The sequence below is a fragment of the Dipodomys spectabilis genome, unplaced genomic scaffold (genome assembly GCF_019054845.1).
Source record: "Dipodomys spectabilis isolate Male_0828 unplaced genomic scaffold, ASM1905484v1 ptg000061l, whole genome shotgun sequence".
Lineage (NCBI taxonomy): Eukaryota > Metazoa > Chordata > Mammalia > Rodentia > Heteromyidae > Dipodomys > Dipodomys spectabilis.
Genome location: NW_024870738.1, coordinates 5,235,190 through 5,250,410, shown reverse-complemented (window position 1 = coordinate 5,250,410; position 15,221 = coordinate 5,235,190). Strand labels below are relative to the sequence as shown.

The 15,221-nt window shown below is 39.5% G+C and overlaps 1 protein-coding gene across 6 annotated transcripts in view; it reads left to right on the top strand.

The window, feature by feature from the left end:
- Nucleotides 1-292, top strand: part of Ctps2 (CTP synthase 2) — a 102,676-nt gene extending 102,384 nt beyond the window's left edge. For all 6 annotated transcript variants that reach the window (XM_042680449.1, XM_042680451.1, XM_042680452.1 and 3 more), the window contains one exon: nucleotides 68-292. The gene's annotated coding sequence lies outside the window, so the exon portion shown is untranslated. The remainder of the gene's footprint in view (nucleotides 1-67) is intronic.
- Nucleotides 293-15,221: the final 14,929 nt, after the last annotated feature.

The following is a 15,221-nucleotide window of genomic DNA, read 5'->3' as shown; positions in this document are numbered from 1 at the left end:
TGGAGGTATTTTAAAGATGTGTATTATTCATTTTTGATGTTGCTAATACTTATATTCTCTTTTTAAGCCACTGAAGCAATTGTAATCAACATGAAGGAAATACCTGAAGAAATCACCACACTTGTAAAGACTCACTCTAGTGTTTACCAGCATGGACTGTAAAGACTCAAAGGGATTCTTCTGATGCTTACTCTTGTGAACCAGAACCAAAGGAATAGTTTCCATTTTTCTCCAGAGGCCACCTTTGATATTCATAGATTTTTGTAGTTAATTAAACTTTTTCCAACAATCAGTCATGGAGAAGGAAATTTTTTTTTTTTTGTAAGTTATAGTTAACTTTCATTTATTTATTTTTTTTAAATTTTATTTTATTTTATTTGAGAACATACTGTACAGAGGGGTTACAATTACATGGGCAGGATAACGCATACATTTCTTACCAAGCATTGCAGCCTCCTCCTTTGTTTACCCTTCACCTCCCTTCCCAGCCTCCCCCCTCCCTCCCACCCAATCATACCCCCCCTCCCCCCCCCACCGACATTGTAAAGCTGGTTTTGACATGACATTTTGTACTTCTCATTGTTGCAACAGGTCCACCTGAATCCTTAAACGACTTGTTTGTCCCCGTCTCCTCCACATGTTATGCTGACATCAAATATAGTGAAAGCAGGGGTTACACTGTGGGGGAGGGACATACAAAGCCACAAAGAAATAATCTTATAAATGCGTTAGAAACACATGCATGAAAGAAACAAAAACATTAAAATACATATTTGAGGGTTTTTTTTCCTAACATCACATTATCTGACTTTTTCTGCTTGACTCATACATCTACTAGATATTGCAAATAAGGGAAACCATGGGACCTATGTTTCTTTGGGCCTGGCTTACTTCATTTAATATAATTTTTTCCAAGCCTTTCCATTTCCTAACAAATGGGGAAATGTCATTCTTTCTGATGGAGGCATAGAATTCCATTGTGTATATATACCACATTTTCTTGATCCATTCATCTACTGAGGGGCATCTGGGTTGGTTCCATATCTTAGCTATGGTAAATAATGCTGCAATAAACATAGTTGTGCTGGTAGCTTTAGTGTGGTCTTGTTTGTGATCATTTGGGTAAATGCCCAAAAGTGGGATTGCTGGGTCATAGGGGAGTTCTATGTGAAGTCTTTTGAGGAACCTCCATACTGCTTTCCAAAGTGGTTGAACAAGTTTACATTCCCACCAACAATGAAGTAAGGTTCCTTTCTGTCCACATCCCCTCCAGCATCTGTTGTTGTTAGAGTTCTTGATTTTTGCCGTTCTAACTGGAGTGAGGTGATATCTCAATGTTGTTTTGATATGCATTTCTTTTATGGCTAGGGATGTTGAACATTTCTTCATGTGTCTATTGGCCATCCTTCTTTCTTCTTCAGAGAAGCTTCTCTTTAATATTGGGCAGTTGTTTCTTTGAGGATTTGTTGTTGGGTGGTTTAATTTTTTGAGTTCCAAGTATGTTTTAGATATGAGACCCTTGTCCGTTGTATGGCTAGTAAAGATCTTCTCCCAATCCGTGGGCTTTCTATTTATCTTGCTAGCTATGTCATTTGCCCTGCAGAAGCTCTGCAACCTTATGCAATCCCATTTGTCCAACCTTTCTTTGATTTGTTGTGTTTCCGGGTCTCTATTCAGAAAATTTCGGCCTGAGCCAAGGAGACCCAGGGTTTCTCCTATTCCATCCTTTAATGTTTTCAGAGTGTTTGCTTTGAGTTCAAGGTCTTTGATCCATTTGGAGTTGATTCTGGTGCAGGGTGATATATAAGGATCTAGCTTTAGTTTTCTACATGTAGATAACCAGTTTTGCCAGCACCATTTACTGAAGAGGCTGTCTGTCTTCCATTCTATTGTTTTAGCTCCCTTATCGAAGATTAGATGGCTATAGGTCTGTAGGTTCATTTCTGGGTTTTCAATTCTATTCCATTGGTCCTGAGGTCTGTTCTTATGCCAATACCAAGCTGTTTTGATTACTATGGCTTTATAGTAGAGTTTGAAATTTGGTATTGATATTCCTCCAGCAGTGTTCTTTCCGTTGAGGAGCGTTTTTGCTATTCGGGGTCTTTTGTTGTTCCATATGAATTTTTGGATTGCCTCTTCTATTTCCTTGAAGAATGAGGGTGGAATTTTGATAGGTATTGCGTTGAATTTGTAGATAGCCTTGGGAAGTATTGCCATTTTCACGATGTTAATCTTTCCAATCCAGGAGCATGGGAGGTTTTGCCATTTTTTAAGTTCTGTGTTGATTTCCTTTTTCAAGATTTTAGTTTTCATCATAGAGGTCCTTCACTTCTTTAGTTAAGTTAATTCCGAGGTATTTTATTTTTTGTGGGGCTATTACAAATGCAGTTGCTTTCCTAATTTCAGCCACACTTTTCTCATTGTTGGCATACAGAAAAGCCATTGATTTTTGGGGGTTAATTTTATAACCTGCTACTTTGCCAAAGTTTTGAATCAGCTTGAGTAATTTGGGAGTGGAGTCTATGGGATTCTTTAAATACAAGATCATGTCATCTGCAAAGAGGGAGAGTTTTAGTTCTTCTTTCCCTATTTGGATCCCCTTTATGTCTGCATCTTGTCTTATTGCTGTAGCTAGGCATTCTAATACTAGATTGAAGAGAAGTGGAGAGAGTGGGCATCCTTGTCTTGTTCCTGAGTTAAGAGGAAATGGCTTCAGTTTTTCACCATTGAGTATAATGCTGGCTGTAGGTTTGTCATATACAGCCTTTATTATATTGAGGAATGTTCCATGGATTCCTAATTTTTCCAAAACCTTCATCATAAAGGGGTGTTGGATCTTGTCGAATGCTTTTTCTGCGTCTATTGAGATAACCATGTGGTTCTTATTCTTGTTCCTGTTGATGTGATGAATAATATTAATTGATTTGCGTATATTGAACCAGCTTTGCAGCTCTGAAATGAATCCTGTTTGATCGTGGTGTATGATTTTTTGGATGAATTGTTGAAGTCGGTTGGCCAAAATTTTGTTGAGAAGTTTTGCATCAATGTTCATCACAGAAATGGGTCTATAGTTCTCTTTCTTTGATGAGTCCCTGCCTGGTTTTGGGATGAGGGTTATGATGGCTTCATAGAATGTGTTCGGTAGTGAGCTTTCTCTTTCAATTTCATTGAAGAGTTGGAGGAGAATTGGTGTGAGCTCTGCTTTGAAGGCCTTGTAAAATTCCGCTGTAAAACCATCTGGTCCTGGACTTTTCTTAGCTGGGAGGTCTCTTATTGCTGTTTCTATTTCAATGCTTGATATGGGCCTGTTAAGATAGTTTAACTCATCTTGGTTTAGTTTTGGCATGTCAATATTTGCTAGGAAGAGGTCCATTTCTGTCAAGTTCTCAAACTTATTAGCATAAAGTTTTGAGAAGTATTCCCTTATAATGTTCTGAATCTTGGTTGTTTCCGTGGTGATGTTTCCATTCTCATCTCTGAGTTTATTAATTTGGCTGTGTTGGAGAAAGAAATTTTGTTTTTGTTTTGTCCCGCACATACTGATGTCATGATGTCACTGTGATAAGCGAGTATCCAGGTAATAGGGTCTTCCTCTGTGCTAGGGTAACAAGTCTTGTGTTGTAATTAAGTAAAAAAAAAAAATGAGTTGCTCTCTTACTCTGAAATTCAACCACAGATTTGTATATTGGCCAAGGATATTTTGATTACTCATCTTGCTTATTTCCCAGGAAAAAGTAAAAATGAACATTTCTAAGACTTGGAGTGGTGCAAGTATGATCCTCACTTTAAACACAAAATGTATATAGCAGATCCAAAAATCAGGAATCATGATCAGCATTTTAATTGAGGTGCAATTTACACAACAGAATGATTCATTATAACATGAGTAGTACAGTGGCATTTGTTGCTACCACTCCCTTTATCTAGTTTTAAAATGTTGTCATCACTCCAAAATAAAAGTGGTCATCACTCCAAAATAAATCCCTATGTCTGATAGCAGTCACTCCTCATTTTTCCTTCTTCCCATCCTCTGGAACCTCCCATTTCTTTTCTATGTATATAGATTTTCCCATCCAGATATTCATATGAGTGGAATCATTCAGTGTGTAACCTTTTTGTGCCTGGCTTCTTTCATTTATCTTACCTGTTTCAAGGTTCTGTCTATGTTGTATCATGTAGTTGAACTTTGTTTTTTATGGCCAAATAAAATTCCTTTATGTATCTGCAGCCACACATTATTTGCTGGCTAATAGGCATTTGGCTCATTTCCACCTTTGGACTATTGTGAATAGTGCTGCTGTGAACATTCATGTGCAAATATTTGTTGGAGTATGTGCTTTTGATTCTTTTGGATATGTACCTAGAGTGGAGTTGCGCTGTCATATGGTATTTCTGCTTAACTTTTGAGGAAGATTCAGTCATACTTTAATTGAACACTTATAGACATAAAAATGATTAAAATGTTTACAGTAAAAAAGTCAAAATAGAAAATAAAGACAGGATCTAGCCCCATGTGTCCCTCACCTGCCTTATTGATACCATTTGATAAGTACAAGTCAGAAAAAAGACATACTTAATCAAAAGTTTAGGACAATAAATAACCTCAGCCCTTTGTCCAACAGGAAAAGAATTCAGAATTCAGAAGGATATGAACAGAGTAAAGATATGATAGAAAAGTTTATTAGAAAAGAAATATATCAGAGAAAGAGAGTATGGGGTATAGATATGCCACAGGAAGACAGCACTTCAGCCTGAGTCAGCCATCTTGTAACATCTTTGTTGTTACAGAGCTGGGCCTTGGGTTAAATAGGGTGAACTGGAGTTCTTGAAGATGGATTTCTGATTGGTGGGTCTTTCTGTTGGATGTGACACCAAAAATTGACTATCTTATCCTTATTTCCTCATTCTTTTGTCCTTTTAACCTCATCAATCTTTCGTAGTCCCTAATCTCCATTTTTCTCGTTAGGTTGGTTTTGGCTAATCAGCTTACCATGCCATCTGCAAGTTCTATAGCCACATTTCCCTGCTTTTCTACTAGCTTGTATCATTCCTGGCTCAGATATTCAACATTTTTATGTAGTATACTTCCTAGTTTTTTCCTGATGAATATGTTTAAGATAATTTGTTGCTCATATATAAGCCTTCACGCTAATTTAAATACTTTAACTGTTCACTTCATTTTTTTCCTCTTAAAGTTTTTTTTAAAAGCCATCATATTCTATTGAATTACTTTGAAAGATATCACAGAAAAGTAACATACCCAACACATGTAAAGAAAATAAGCTGAATAATTGTGGTAAACAAAAATATTAAAAAGCTTCAGGGTTCTACTTGTAAAAATTATAGCTGGAAGAGATCACAAGAGACTCCAAATCAAAAGCCCAGGTTAAAAGCTCGAATAGGCCTCACAGAGAGGAGGGTGAAAGCTCTGAGGGATGCTTTTAACATCACAAAGGGTAGTCTGGTTTAAATGGAAGTTTTCCATTTTAATGATTATGATTTCTAAAGTCATTGTTAACAAGTGCTTTTTCTGATGGCTAATAATGCATGTAAATGGAACCTGGAAAAGGGCACTTAAGAAACAATGAACCAGCCTCTCTGGTTTTGCTAGGTGATTTTTTTCCCCCTCTTTGAACACTCCCTTTTAACTAGGAATGGAACAAAATGTAGAGTAGTAGTAGCATGGCTGCTTAGCATATTGGACAGCCCCTTGGCACCTAGAAAATTACCATAAAGCATTCACTAACATTCATCTTGAGCTCCCTGCCAGAAGCTATGCATGGTATCAGGAACAGGGTACAGTGAGAACAACATACCTTCCTGCACCTTCACAATTATCCTGTTTGGATACTATCACTCAAGCCTGGAGACAAAGGATTTGGGTTGGTTTTACAACCAGAGAGTCGTGTGACACGGGTGTACTTTGTAGACCTTTTTCAGGTATTCCTTTTGGTCACAGATTTATAAAAACTAGGCCTTTTCTATTCTTGAACCTAATTACCCCTCTAGGGGCAGTGTATCTCATTTAACATCTAAAAGACAAGTGAGAGTGATGGAAAGACTGCAGTTGTGTGCATTATTGAACAGTTGATGCCATTTCTTGCTATTCTAGTGATTTTTCTGCCTTATTGTTCTACTTCTTTCTCAGCTTCTGAACCTGGCTTACTTTTTGTTACATTTTTAATTTCTCTCTCACCTTACTTTAGCTATTCAGCATTAGTAGCTAGGATTATAGGCATGAGTCACCAGCACCGGATGTCTTCACTTTTTCTTAATGAATATTATGAAGGTTATGATTTTTATCTTACACACTAGATGGTTTTATTCTGTATCTCCATTACCTTTCCTTTTTTTTTGTTTGCAGCACTGGGGACAGAATCCAGGGCCTTGTACTTGCTAAGGAAGTATTGTGCCACTGAGCTATACTTCTAACCTCATCTTTCTTTTTTCCCCAACCCTATTAAATGAAATTCAACTCAGGTTGAAAGGATATTTTTTTAAAAATCTGTTTAAGAATGTAAACATAAGGCTGGGCATGTGGTTTAATGATAGAGTGCTTGCCTAGCATAAGGAAGTCCCTGGATTCAATCACACACACACACAGACACACACACAGACACACACACACACGATGGACACCTATACACTACTGCTGTTCCAAGCAAACTATAGTAGCTGTTCCCACCCTATACAAACTATGGTAGCAGGACAAATCTCACCTACTTTTGTAAATAAAGTTTTGTTGGAGCACAGTCGTATACATTCCATTACTTCTTGTCTATGGTTGCTTTTTTTGCTATAAAAGAGGAATGGTTGCCATGGAGACCCACAAAGGCTAAACTATTTGACCCCTTACAGGAAAAGTTTATTTATTCCTGATCTAAAAGTGTATCTCCAGTGGAATTCAAATTTTAAAACCTCTTTTCTCTATACAGTAAAAATAAAATTTGAAAGGATCTTAAAAAAGACTGCATGAATTGCAGTTACAAATGGGAAGATTACAGAAAAGTCTCTCATTAAACTCTTTGCTCTGATACATTGTTCTCCTTCCTAGAGGTCATATTATCAGATTGTTCTATGTTCTTGAGAGACATCATGCAAAGATTTTTTTTTCTTTTTGCTATAGGGTTTAAGAAACGTCCTTATTTTAGGTAAGATTCTAATTCTCCATTTCATGAAAAAATAATAATTGGAGATACCGAGGAAACAATGTACAGGGGGAAAGGTCAGTAATTTGTTAGTTTCTCCCAGGTATTGTGGATATGCTAAAAGGCCCAATTCTGAGTGGATACAGCAGAGAACATGAACAATGTGGTGACCCAAGTGGCGAAGTCTTTGCTACGAACAGTGCTTGAATTGGTCTGGAGGGATGAGTTGATGCTGAGTAGATTCATCTTTGTATTATCAATGCTGGCAAGACCAGTTATTGACTAGTATCCCAGACACTTCCCAAGGATGCACCAGAGATACAGTGTTTCTATTTCAAATAATACTACCCAGATGTGGAGCATCCCCAAAATTGTGAGTCATTGTGAATGCTGGGGTTCTTTTCAGCAACAGGCAGACATTGGTTGATGAGAAACCCAAGATTTATCCCAGGTTTTAGAAGAGTTCAGAGATCTTTCTTTCTCCTTTATACCAGCTGCTTTTGAGACCTGAGCTATGCAAAAAGTATAATGTAAATGACTGTGTTACTTGATTTCCTTTTCTTTTTTGGTGTGTGTGGAGGTGTGTGACAGGATTTCACTTGGTAGTGTGGCTGCTCCCAAACTCATGACCCACCTGCTTTGGGTTTCCTAACTGCTAAGAGTACAGGTATATACCACTATACCCAGCCCACATGTTTGTTGAAATGTTCTAGTAGCCATAATAACACAGTAAATATAAACATGAAATAAATTTTAGTAATTGAGTAATTTGAATACAATAAAACAATTTCAACGTGTAGTATAAAATTATTAATGGTATCATGATGAAACTCCTTATATGTAATTTATTATATGCCTATAAAAATAAAACAACTATTGTGTGTGTGTACTGGAGTTTGACCTCTCAGCTTTTTCATTCATGTCTGGTACTCTTACCATTTGAGCCAAGTGTTCAGCTCCAGCTTTTTGCTGGTTAACTGGAGATAAGTCTTCTGGGGTTGTCTTTTCTGGCTGGCTTTGAATCAGGATCCTAAGATCTCAGCCTCCTGAGTAGCTAGAATCATAGATGTGAGCCACTGATCCCTAGCAAAATAAAAAATCTTAATAGGATATTTTGCATTTTTTTCTTCTTATTAAGTCTGCAATTTGGTGTGACTTTCACATTTCTAGCAGATCAAAACAGCCACTTTTTAATTTTTATTTTTATTGTGAAAATACTGTACAGAGGGGTTATAATTATATGGGCAAGATAATGAGTACATTTCTTATCAAGCATTGTCGCCGTCTCCTTTGTTTCCTCTTCCCATCCCATCCTATCCTCCTCCCCCCCCCACCAAAGTTGTAAAGTTCATTTTTGACATAACGACTTGTACATCTCATTGTTGCAATGAGATGAGTTAAACGATCTAAAACAGCCACATTTCAAATGCACAGTAGCTCTCATGTAGCTAGTAGCTAAAGCTTTGAACAGCTTAACTTTTAGACTATTTATTGTTAAAGACCAATAAGGCAGACTTTATTCCAGGGGAAACTATCATAATAAGTATAAGGGTCTCTCAGTGGGTAGTAACTGAGCTCAGCTTGGACTCCAACTAGATAAAGTAAGGGTTTATAACCAAAGGGCATGATGAGGGCCAGTGGATAGAAAATTACTATGCAGAGACATCAGGGCTAAAGGGGAATCTTGCCAGACCAGCTCAATAGAATTCTTGCTGAAGGCAAAGCAGGGTGATAAGGTGCTGAGGCTGGTGAGATATCAAGGGTAGATTTTTCTCCAAACTGACTGAGAATTCTGGCTTAAATTGCTTTCCATAGACAGAGAAGCCCAGAGGAACTTGTACATTTAGATCAAGGAGCGAGTCTTTGTCAGCTGACTTATGACTTCCTCAGGGGAGAGAATCCCTGGGTAGGGTACACAGAGCACAATGTGGATGAACCCCAATTTTTAGACCCTAGGCCCAAACTCCTGTCAAGTCCAGCCATTCATCCCTTTATACTAAATAAATGAACACGGTGAAGGGCAGAGAAAGGAGATTTATTACGTGACAGTCATGGGAAGACAGCACTTTAATACATCTTCAGCAATCGTCAAGGGTACAGACATCTGTCTTAGGTTAAATAGGGAGAATTGGGAGCAGGCAGTGAGAAAGGTATGCAGAGTTAAAACAATCCCAAGTCCCAGCGGTGTTGAGAGGCCGTCAGAGGGTCAGGTGGTCTAACAGGATTGCTCAGATGGGCCCTGGTGTCAGTTAAGAGTCATTAGTGACCAGCAGGCAGTCTGTAGCTCTTGCAGCAGTGTCACAAGATGATAAGAAGGCATCGCCTGTCTGAGGGGCAGTTTGCCTTGTGTCACAAGATGCTTGTAGGTAAGTACTATCCTTCTTGCAAAGTGACTGTGGGAGGAAATGGCTCAGATCAAAGGACACAGGCAAAGGGGCCAGGCATGGGATCTCAAGCTTTTATATTGCTTTTAGTTCATTCATGGGCTCAGCAAAAGCAACACTGAGGTTGTCTCTTACAACCTTAAAGCAAATCTCTTTTGCTTGTTTAGCTGGCACTCTACCACTTGAATAATGCCTTCAGCCCAGCATCTTTTTCTTTAAAATCTCAGTTTGGTGTTTTGGGTGAAACCAGTGTAGCAGGCCATGTCTGAGGCCTGCTATTGGATTTGGTAATCTGGCACCCTTTTTGTTTCTTCCAGTGACTCCCTGGCTACTCCAATTCCTACCACATTGCCCCTGGCATTTGAGCAAGTGCTTGCTACTCTTTTCCTTAGAAGTTGCTACATGCAAGTAGTATTCTTGGAGGTAGGAAAGATACTGATTTGGGTTTGCTATTGTAGCAGCTATGATTATTTGCCTGCGCATATAGGAGAGAAATTTACTTGGCAGGTTTGTTCAGAAATCCCTTAAGAACATTTGCAAGTAATGAGTACTTTCTGTATTCACAGGACAATAAACACAGCAAATTCTAATTGCCAGTGTGTTACTTCGATATTTTGTCCTTGATTCAGGCATGGCTTAGAAAATAGCCAGACTGTTTGGCAAGCTGTGGATAGAAGCTATGGTTGATAAGTATATTTGGTCTTTCTCATCATTAGGATCAAATAAAATGAACATTTTTAAAATTTTAAAATGTGTAAGCTGAGTAAGGTGGTACATGCCTGTAATCTCAACCTTTAGAAAGCTATGGTAGGAGGAAGGCAAGTTCCAAGCCAGTGTGGACTACTTAGAAAAACCCTGTTTCTAAAAACATGGTAATTTGATTCATTAACATTTTAAGGGGGTGCTGCTAAAGTGCTTTATTACCAAACCACAGCCCCGTACTTATAATTTTTTGAGTCAGCATTGCCGATAGGGATCTAGACAGTGAGATGCAAAGGTTATTTAGAGCCTTGTGTTTAGAGAATGCAATTCTGTTAGGGGCAGATAGAGAGAGATTGATATGGATCATATCGGAGTCTAAGATGACTCCCCAAAGGCTGGAACAATGGCATGGCATCTTACTGGAGAAATGATCATGCAGGTGTTAGGCTTTTTACACTATGAAATCAGTATACAGAATCATTTACTCCAACCAAGGATACAGCTGGATAGATGGGTGGAACTAACACATGTATTATGAAGTGGTTCTGTAATAATAGTGTAACTTCTAGCTTTTGAATGAACAAGAGGAAATGCAGTTGTGATTTGAAGCTGGGAATCTGTTAAATGTGAGGATTGCACTAGGAACCTTTTTCATGGCTCTTCTGATTCCTGGCTATCTATGGCTTGAGGGTAAATAATTGTGGATTAGTGTATTTCTTTTCTAACCTAAAACAGAACAATGGCAACCTAGGCAGTATGTAGCAGACTGGGAGCTGCTGATGTTAATGATCCAATCAAAGTTGCTTTAAAATGTCAGTTAAGTCAAACTGTAATTGTGGAGCAGAAAAATCTTTCAAGTGTCTGTGTAAATGATGTGATATTTAATGTCTATTGGAAGATTGTTTTACATTTGATTTATAGTCTGGCTCGGGTGATGTCGAGACAGTGAACTTTCTCTTTATTGTGCCATACTCCATGGCTGGACCCCTGCAAGCTGGAAGCTTGGTGCGTGTTTCAGACTGAATATTGATGTGTCCACCCTCTGTTCATATGGCAAATCCTAATACCCAAGGTGATGGTAGTTGGTGGTGGTGTCCTTGAGTGTAAATTAAGCCATGACAGTCAGGCCCTTATGATGGCAGTTAATACCTTTAAGAGAAGAGAGAGGAAATGATTGTTGTCTCTGCTATGGGAAGACACAGAGGGAAGGCAGCCATTTGCAAGAGCCATCTGCCATTCTCTGGAGGAGAATCCTCACCGGAACACTAGGTCTATCGGCACTTTGACTTTGGACTGTGGAAAAGAAGTTTTTATGGCTTAAAATCATCCAATCTACGGTATATTTGTTATAGTAGCCCAAATCGAGACTGTATCCAGAACACATCCCTAGTGATGCTGCTGAATGTATATCTATATCTATATCTATATCTATCTATCTATCTGGATAGAGAGAGAGAGAGAGAGAGAGAGAGAGAGAGAGAGAGAGAGAGAGAGAGAGACTTCTCTTTATTGATTAGAAGGATCGGATAGAAAAAAAGTAATCTTCTGGTTTGTGTCTTGCAAACCTGGTGCTTACCAGGAAGCTAGTAACAGAAGCCCTTCATGTAGAAGAGAATTTTTTTTTTCTTTTTCTTTTTTCTTGTCGGTCATGGATCTTGAACTCTGTGCCTGGGTGCTGTCCCTGAGCTCTTCAGCTCAAGGCTAGCACTCTACCACTTGAGCCACAGTGCTGCTTCCAGCATTTTTGGTAGTTTAGTGGAGATAAGAGTCACACAGACTTTCCTGCGTGGGCTAGCTTTGAATTGTGATCCTCAGATCTCAGCCTCCCGAGTAGCTAGGATTACAGGCTTGAGCCAAAGTGCTTGCTGAGGAAATACCTCTTGATGTGAGAATGAGAAGGCTGAATCCTCATACAGCATGAAACTGGTTCAGACAAACACAAACTGCATTGTTAAGGTGGATGCTTGCAAAAACTACTGAATTGAATCAGATAGAAGGTAGCCTCCAGACTCACAGCATCTGCTCAACCACAGCATGGTAGTATTTTTCTGGATGCATTTTTCTCTATTTCATCTGAAGCTATACAATATGGATTGGCTAATTTTGGAATATCCATAATTGGGTCTGGGTAGCTTTCTGGTTTGGTAGAAACAGCGTAGCAGAAACTCAGTTCTGCTTCTAGGCAGAAAGAAGCATTCAGAAAGAGCATGAAAGGAAAAACCACATGTAACTTACATTTCCACATAGACTTAGAGCCTGGCTCACCTAAATTCTTACGAGATTTTTGGGTTTCATTGGCTTGGTTGCTTTGCTCTGGCAATTCCAATTAACTCTTATGCCATCTCAAGATGTTAGGAAGATAGCCATGATAGCACAAGAGGGGTTAAACTGTACGCTTTATTTACTTAGAACTTCAACTCCAGGTTTATTGGGGAAGGAGGGCCGCTGTGGTTGGGATTCCACAGCTGCGGGCAAATGCAGAGCCTACAAATTGGCAATCTAATCAAGATAATGTATTTATTGTCTGCACCTGAGGTTTTCTTTAGCTAGGACTCATTGGGTGTGCCAAGCCAGCAGTGAGGTAGGTAAGCTTGGTAGCATGTGACTCATTACAGAACTGAAAGTGTCTTTTTTCTAATAAGCCATCTTTCCCCCTCCCAGAGGATCATCTGGAGATGACTTTATTCTGCAAGGGAACCCAACTGATGGGGAAAAACTCTTGAAGCCCCTTCGCCATTGTTTATTTAATCTTAAGAAATCCCACTTAATGTAGGGGAGAATGAGAAAGATTGAAAGAGGGGATGAGTCAGATCAAGATACAGTGTATGGAGCCCGGTGCCCGGGTGCCCGTGGCTCACACCTGTAATCCTAGCTACTCAGGAGGCTGACATCTGAGGATTGCGGTTCAAAGCCAGCCTGCGCAGGAAAGGCCATGAGACTCTTATCTCAGATGAACCACCAGAAAATGGGAAGTGGCTCTGTGGCTCAAGTGGTAGAGCACTTGCCTTGAGCTGAAGAGCTCAGGGATAGTGCCCAGGCCCAGAGTTCAAGCCCCAGGACAGATTAAAAAAAAAAGATACATTGTATACATATGGACATGTCTAAATGAGGGGAAAAAAGAAATAAGAAATATGAGAAAAAAGAAACATTAAAATAAAGAAATCCCATTTTATAATAATCAAAAGACAAAGTGGTAAACTTTGTCCAGACCCATATAGGTTTTTAATATGTGATTGATATAGGTTTAATAAGTTATTGATATGTGAAATGTCTGGTGGGCTTTTCTAGTTTTTTGTTTTTGTTTTGCTGGTCCCAGGGCTTGAACTTAGGGTCTGAGCACTGTTCTTTGACTTCTTTGTGCTCAAGGCTAGTGATCTACCACTTGAGCCACGGCGCCACTTCCAGCTCTTTCAGAGTAATTTATTGGCAGAAGAGTCTCACGGACTTTCTTGCTGGGGCTGGCTTCCAACCATGATCTTCAGATCTTAGCCTCCTGAGTAGCTAGGATTACAGGTGTGAGCTACCAGTGCCTAGCTTCTGCTTTTTTTTTCCACTGCAGGTGACCATTGTAGTGCTAGGGTGGGTGCGCATGCGCAAATGCATGTGTCTCTATTGTAATGAAATGCTCTTGGTTACAACCCTAACCCTCGCTTTCTGTTTATCTGAGGAATAGCTCTGGGCCCTTCCAACTCCAAATCACGCTAGAGATCTCACACTGGCATTTGCTCTCACCTCTCACCCTCATCAGCGTGACTACAATGTCAACTCATTCTCACTTGAGTTCTTAATTCACACTCTCTTTTGGGCCTGCAAAAGCATGCATTTATATATATATGCATATACATATATATATATATATAAAATTTTTGTTACCTACTTTTTTTTAATTGTCAAGGTGATGTACAGAGGGGTTTCAGCTACATAAATAAGGCCATGAGTAGATTTCTTGTCAACCTTGTTACCCCTTCCCTCCATTTTCCACTACTTTCCCTGCCCCCCCCCAACCAAGTTGTGCAGATCATTGCCAACATGCTGTCTTGTGTATATTGCTGCTGCACTGGTTCCCCCTTGTCCTTTGTCTCACCATTCTGTCCATTTTTTACACTGAGCTATTTGCAGATGGCTGCAGCTCTGCCACACGTGGTTCTGTGGCAGGCTTGTTTGTGGTCTGTGCCCGCTGTCATTAGTGGCTACCCATCGCATGTCCTTGGGGCCCGTGGCTGAAGTGTAGTAAAGTGGCCAAGACAAACCACATGAACATAATAAGCAAAGCCTCTTCTTTAACGCCATTGGCTAAAAAAAACCACACAGCCCTAGCCCCAAAGAAGTGAGGGATGCGATTTATTCTCTGTTGGCAGTATACCCTGGTAAAGGCAGGGAAGGACGAAAGAATGGAGAACAAACAATCCTTTCTAAGAAATCACCCTGATAGTTAAATCTTCCTCTTTTACATGGGTACTTTGCATCTGGTGGTTTTTTTCCTTCTCATATTAGAAGCCAGGATAGAAGAGATGGTCTGGATTGGGATGCCAGGAGTGTTCATTCAGTTTAAAATATATCCAGTTTGAGGGGGCTATGGGAGCCATTGGAAAGGTAAGGAGATTATTGGTCGCCCAGATTCAGAACCAAAACATTTGGTTGTATATTTTCCCCTCAAGCTCCTGCAGATTTTTTTTTCTGTTTTGCCAGTCCTGGGGCTTAGACTCAAGGCCTGGGTACTGTCCCTGAGCCTTTGTATTCAAGGCTAGCACTCCACCACTTAAGCCACAGCTCCACTTCTGTAGGGTTTTTTGTAGTTTAGTGGAGATACAAGTCTCACAGACTTTCCTGCCTGTGCTGGCTTTGAACCAGGATGCTCAGATCCCACCCTCTAGAGTAGCTAGATTACAGGCGTGAACCAGAAACACCTGGCTCCTATAGACTTTTTTCAAAAACAAAAATGATAGAAAAGTTCATCAGAAGGGAACTATGACAGAGAAAGGGAGTG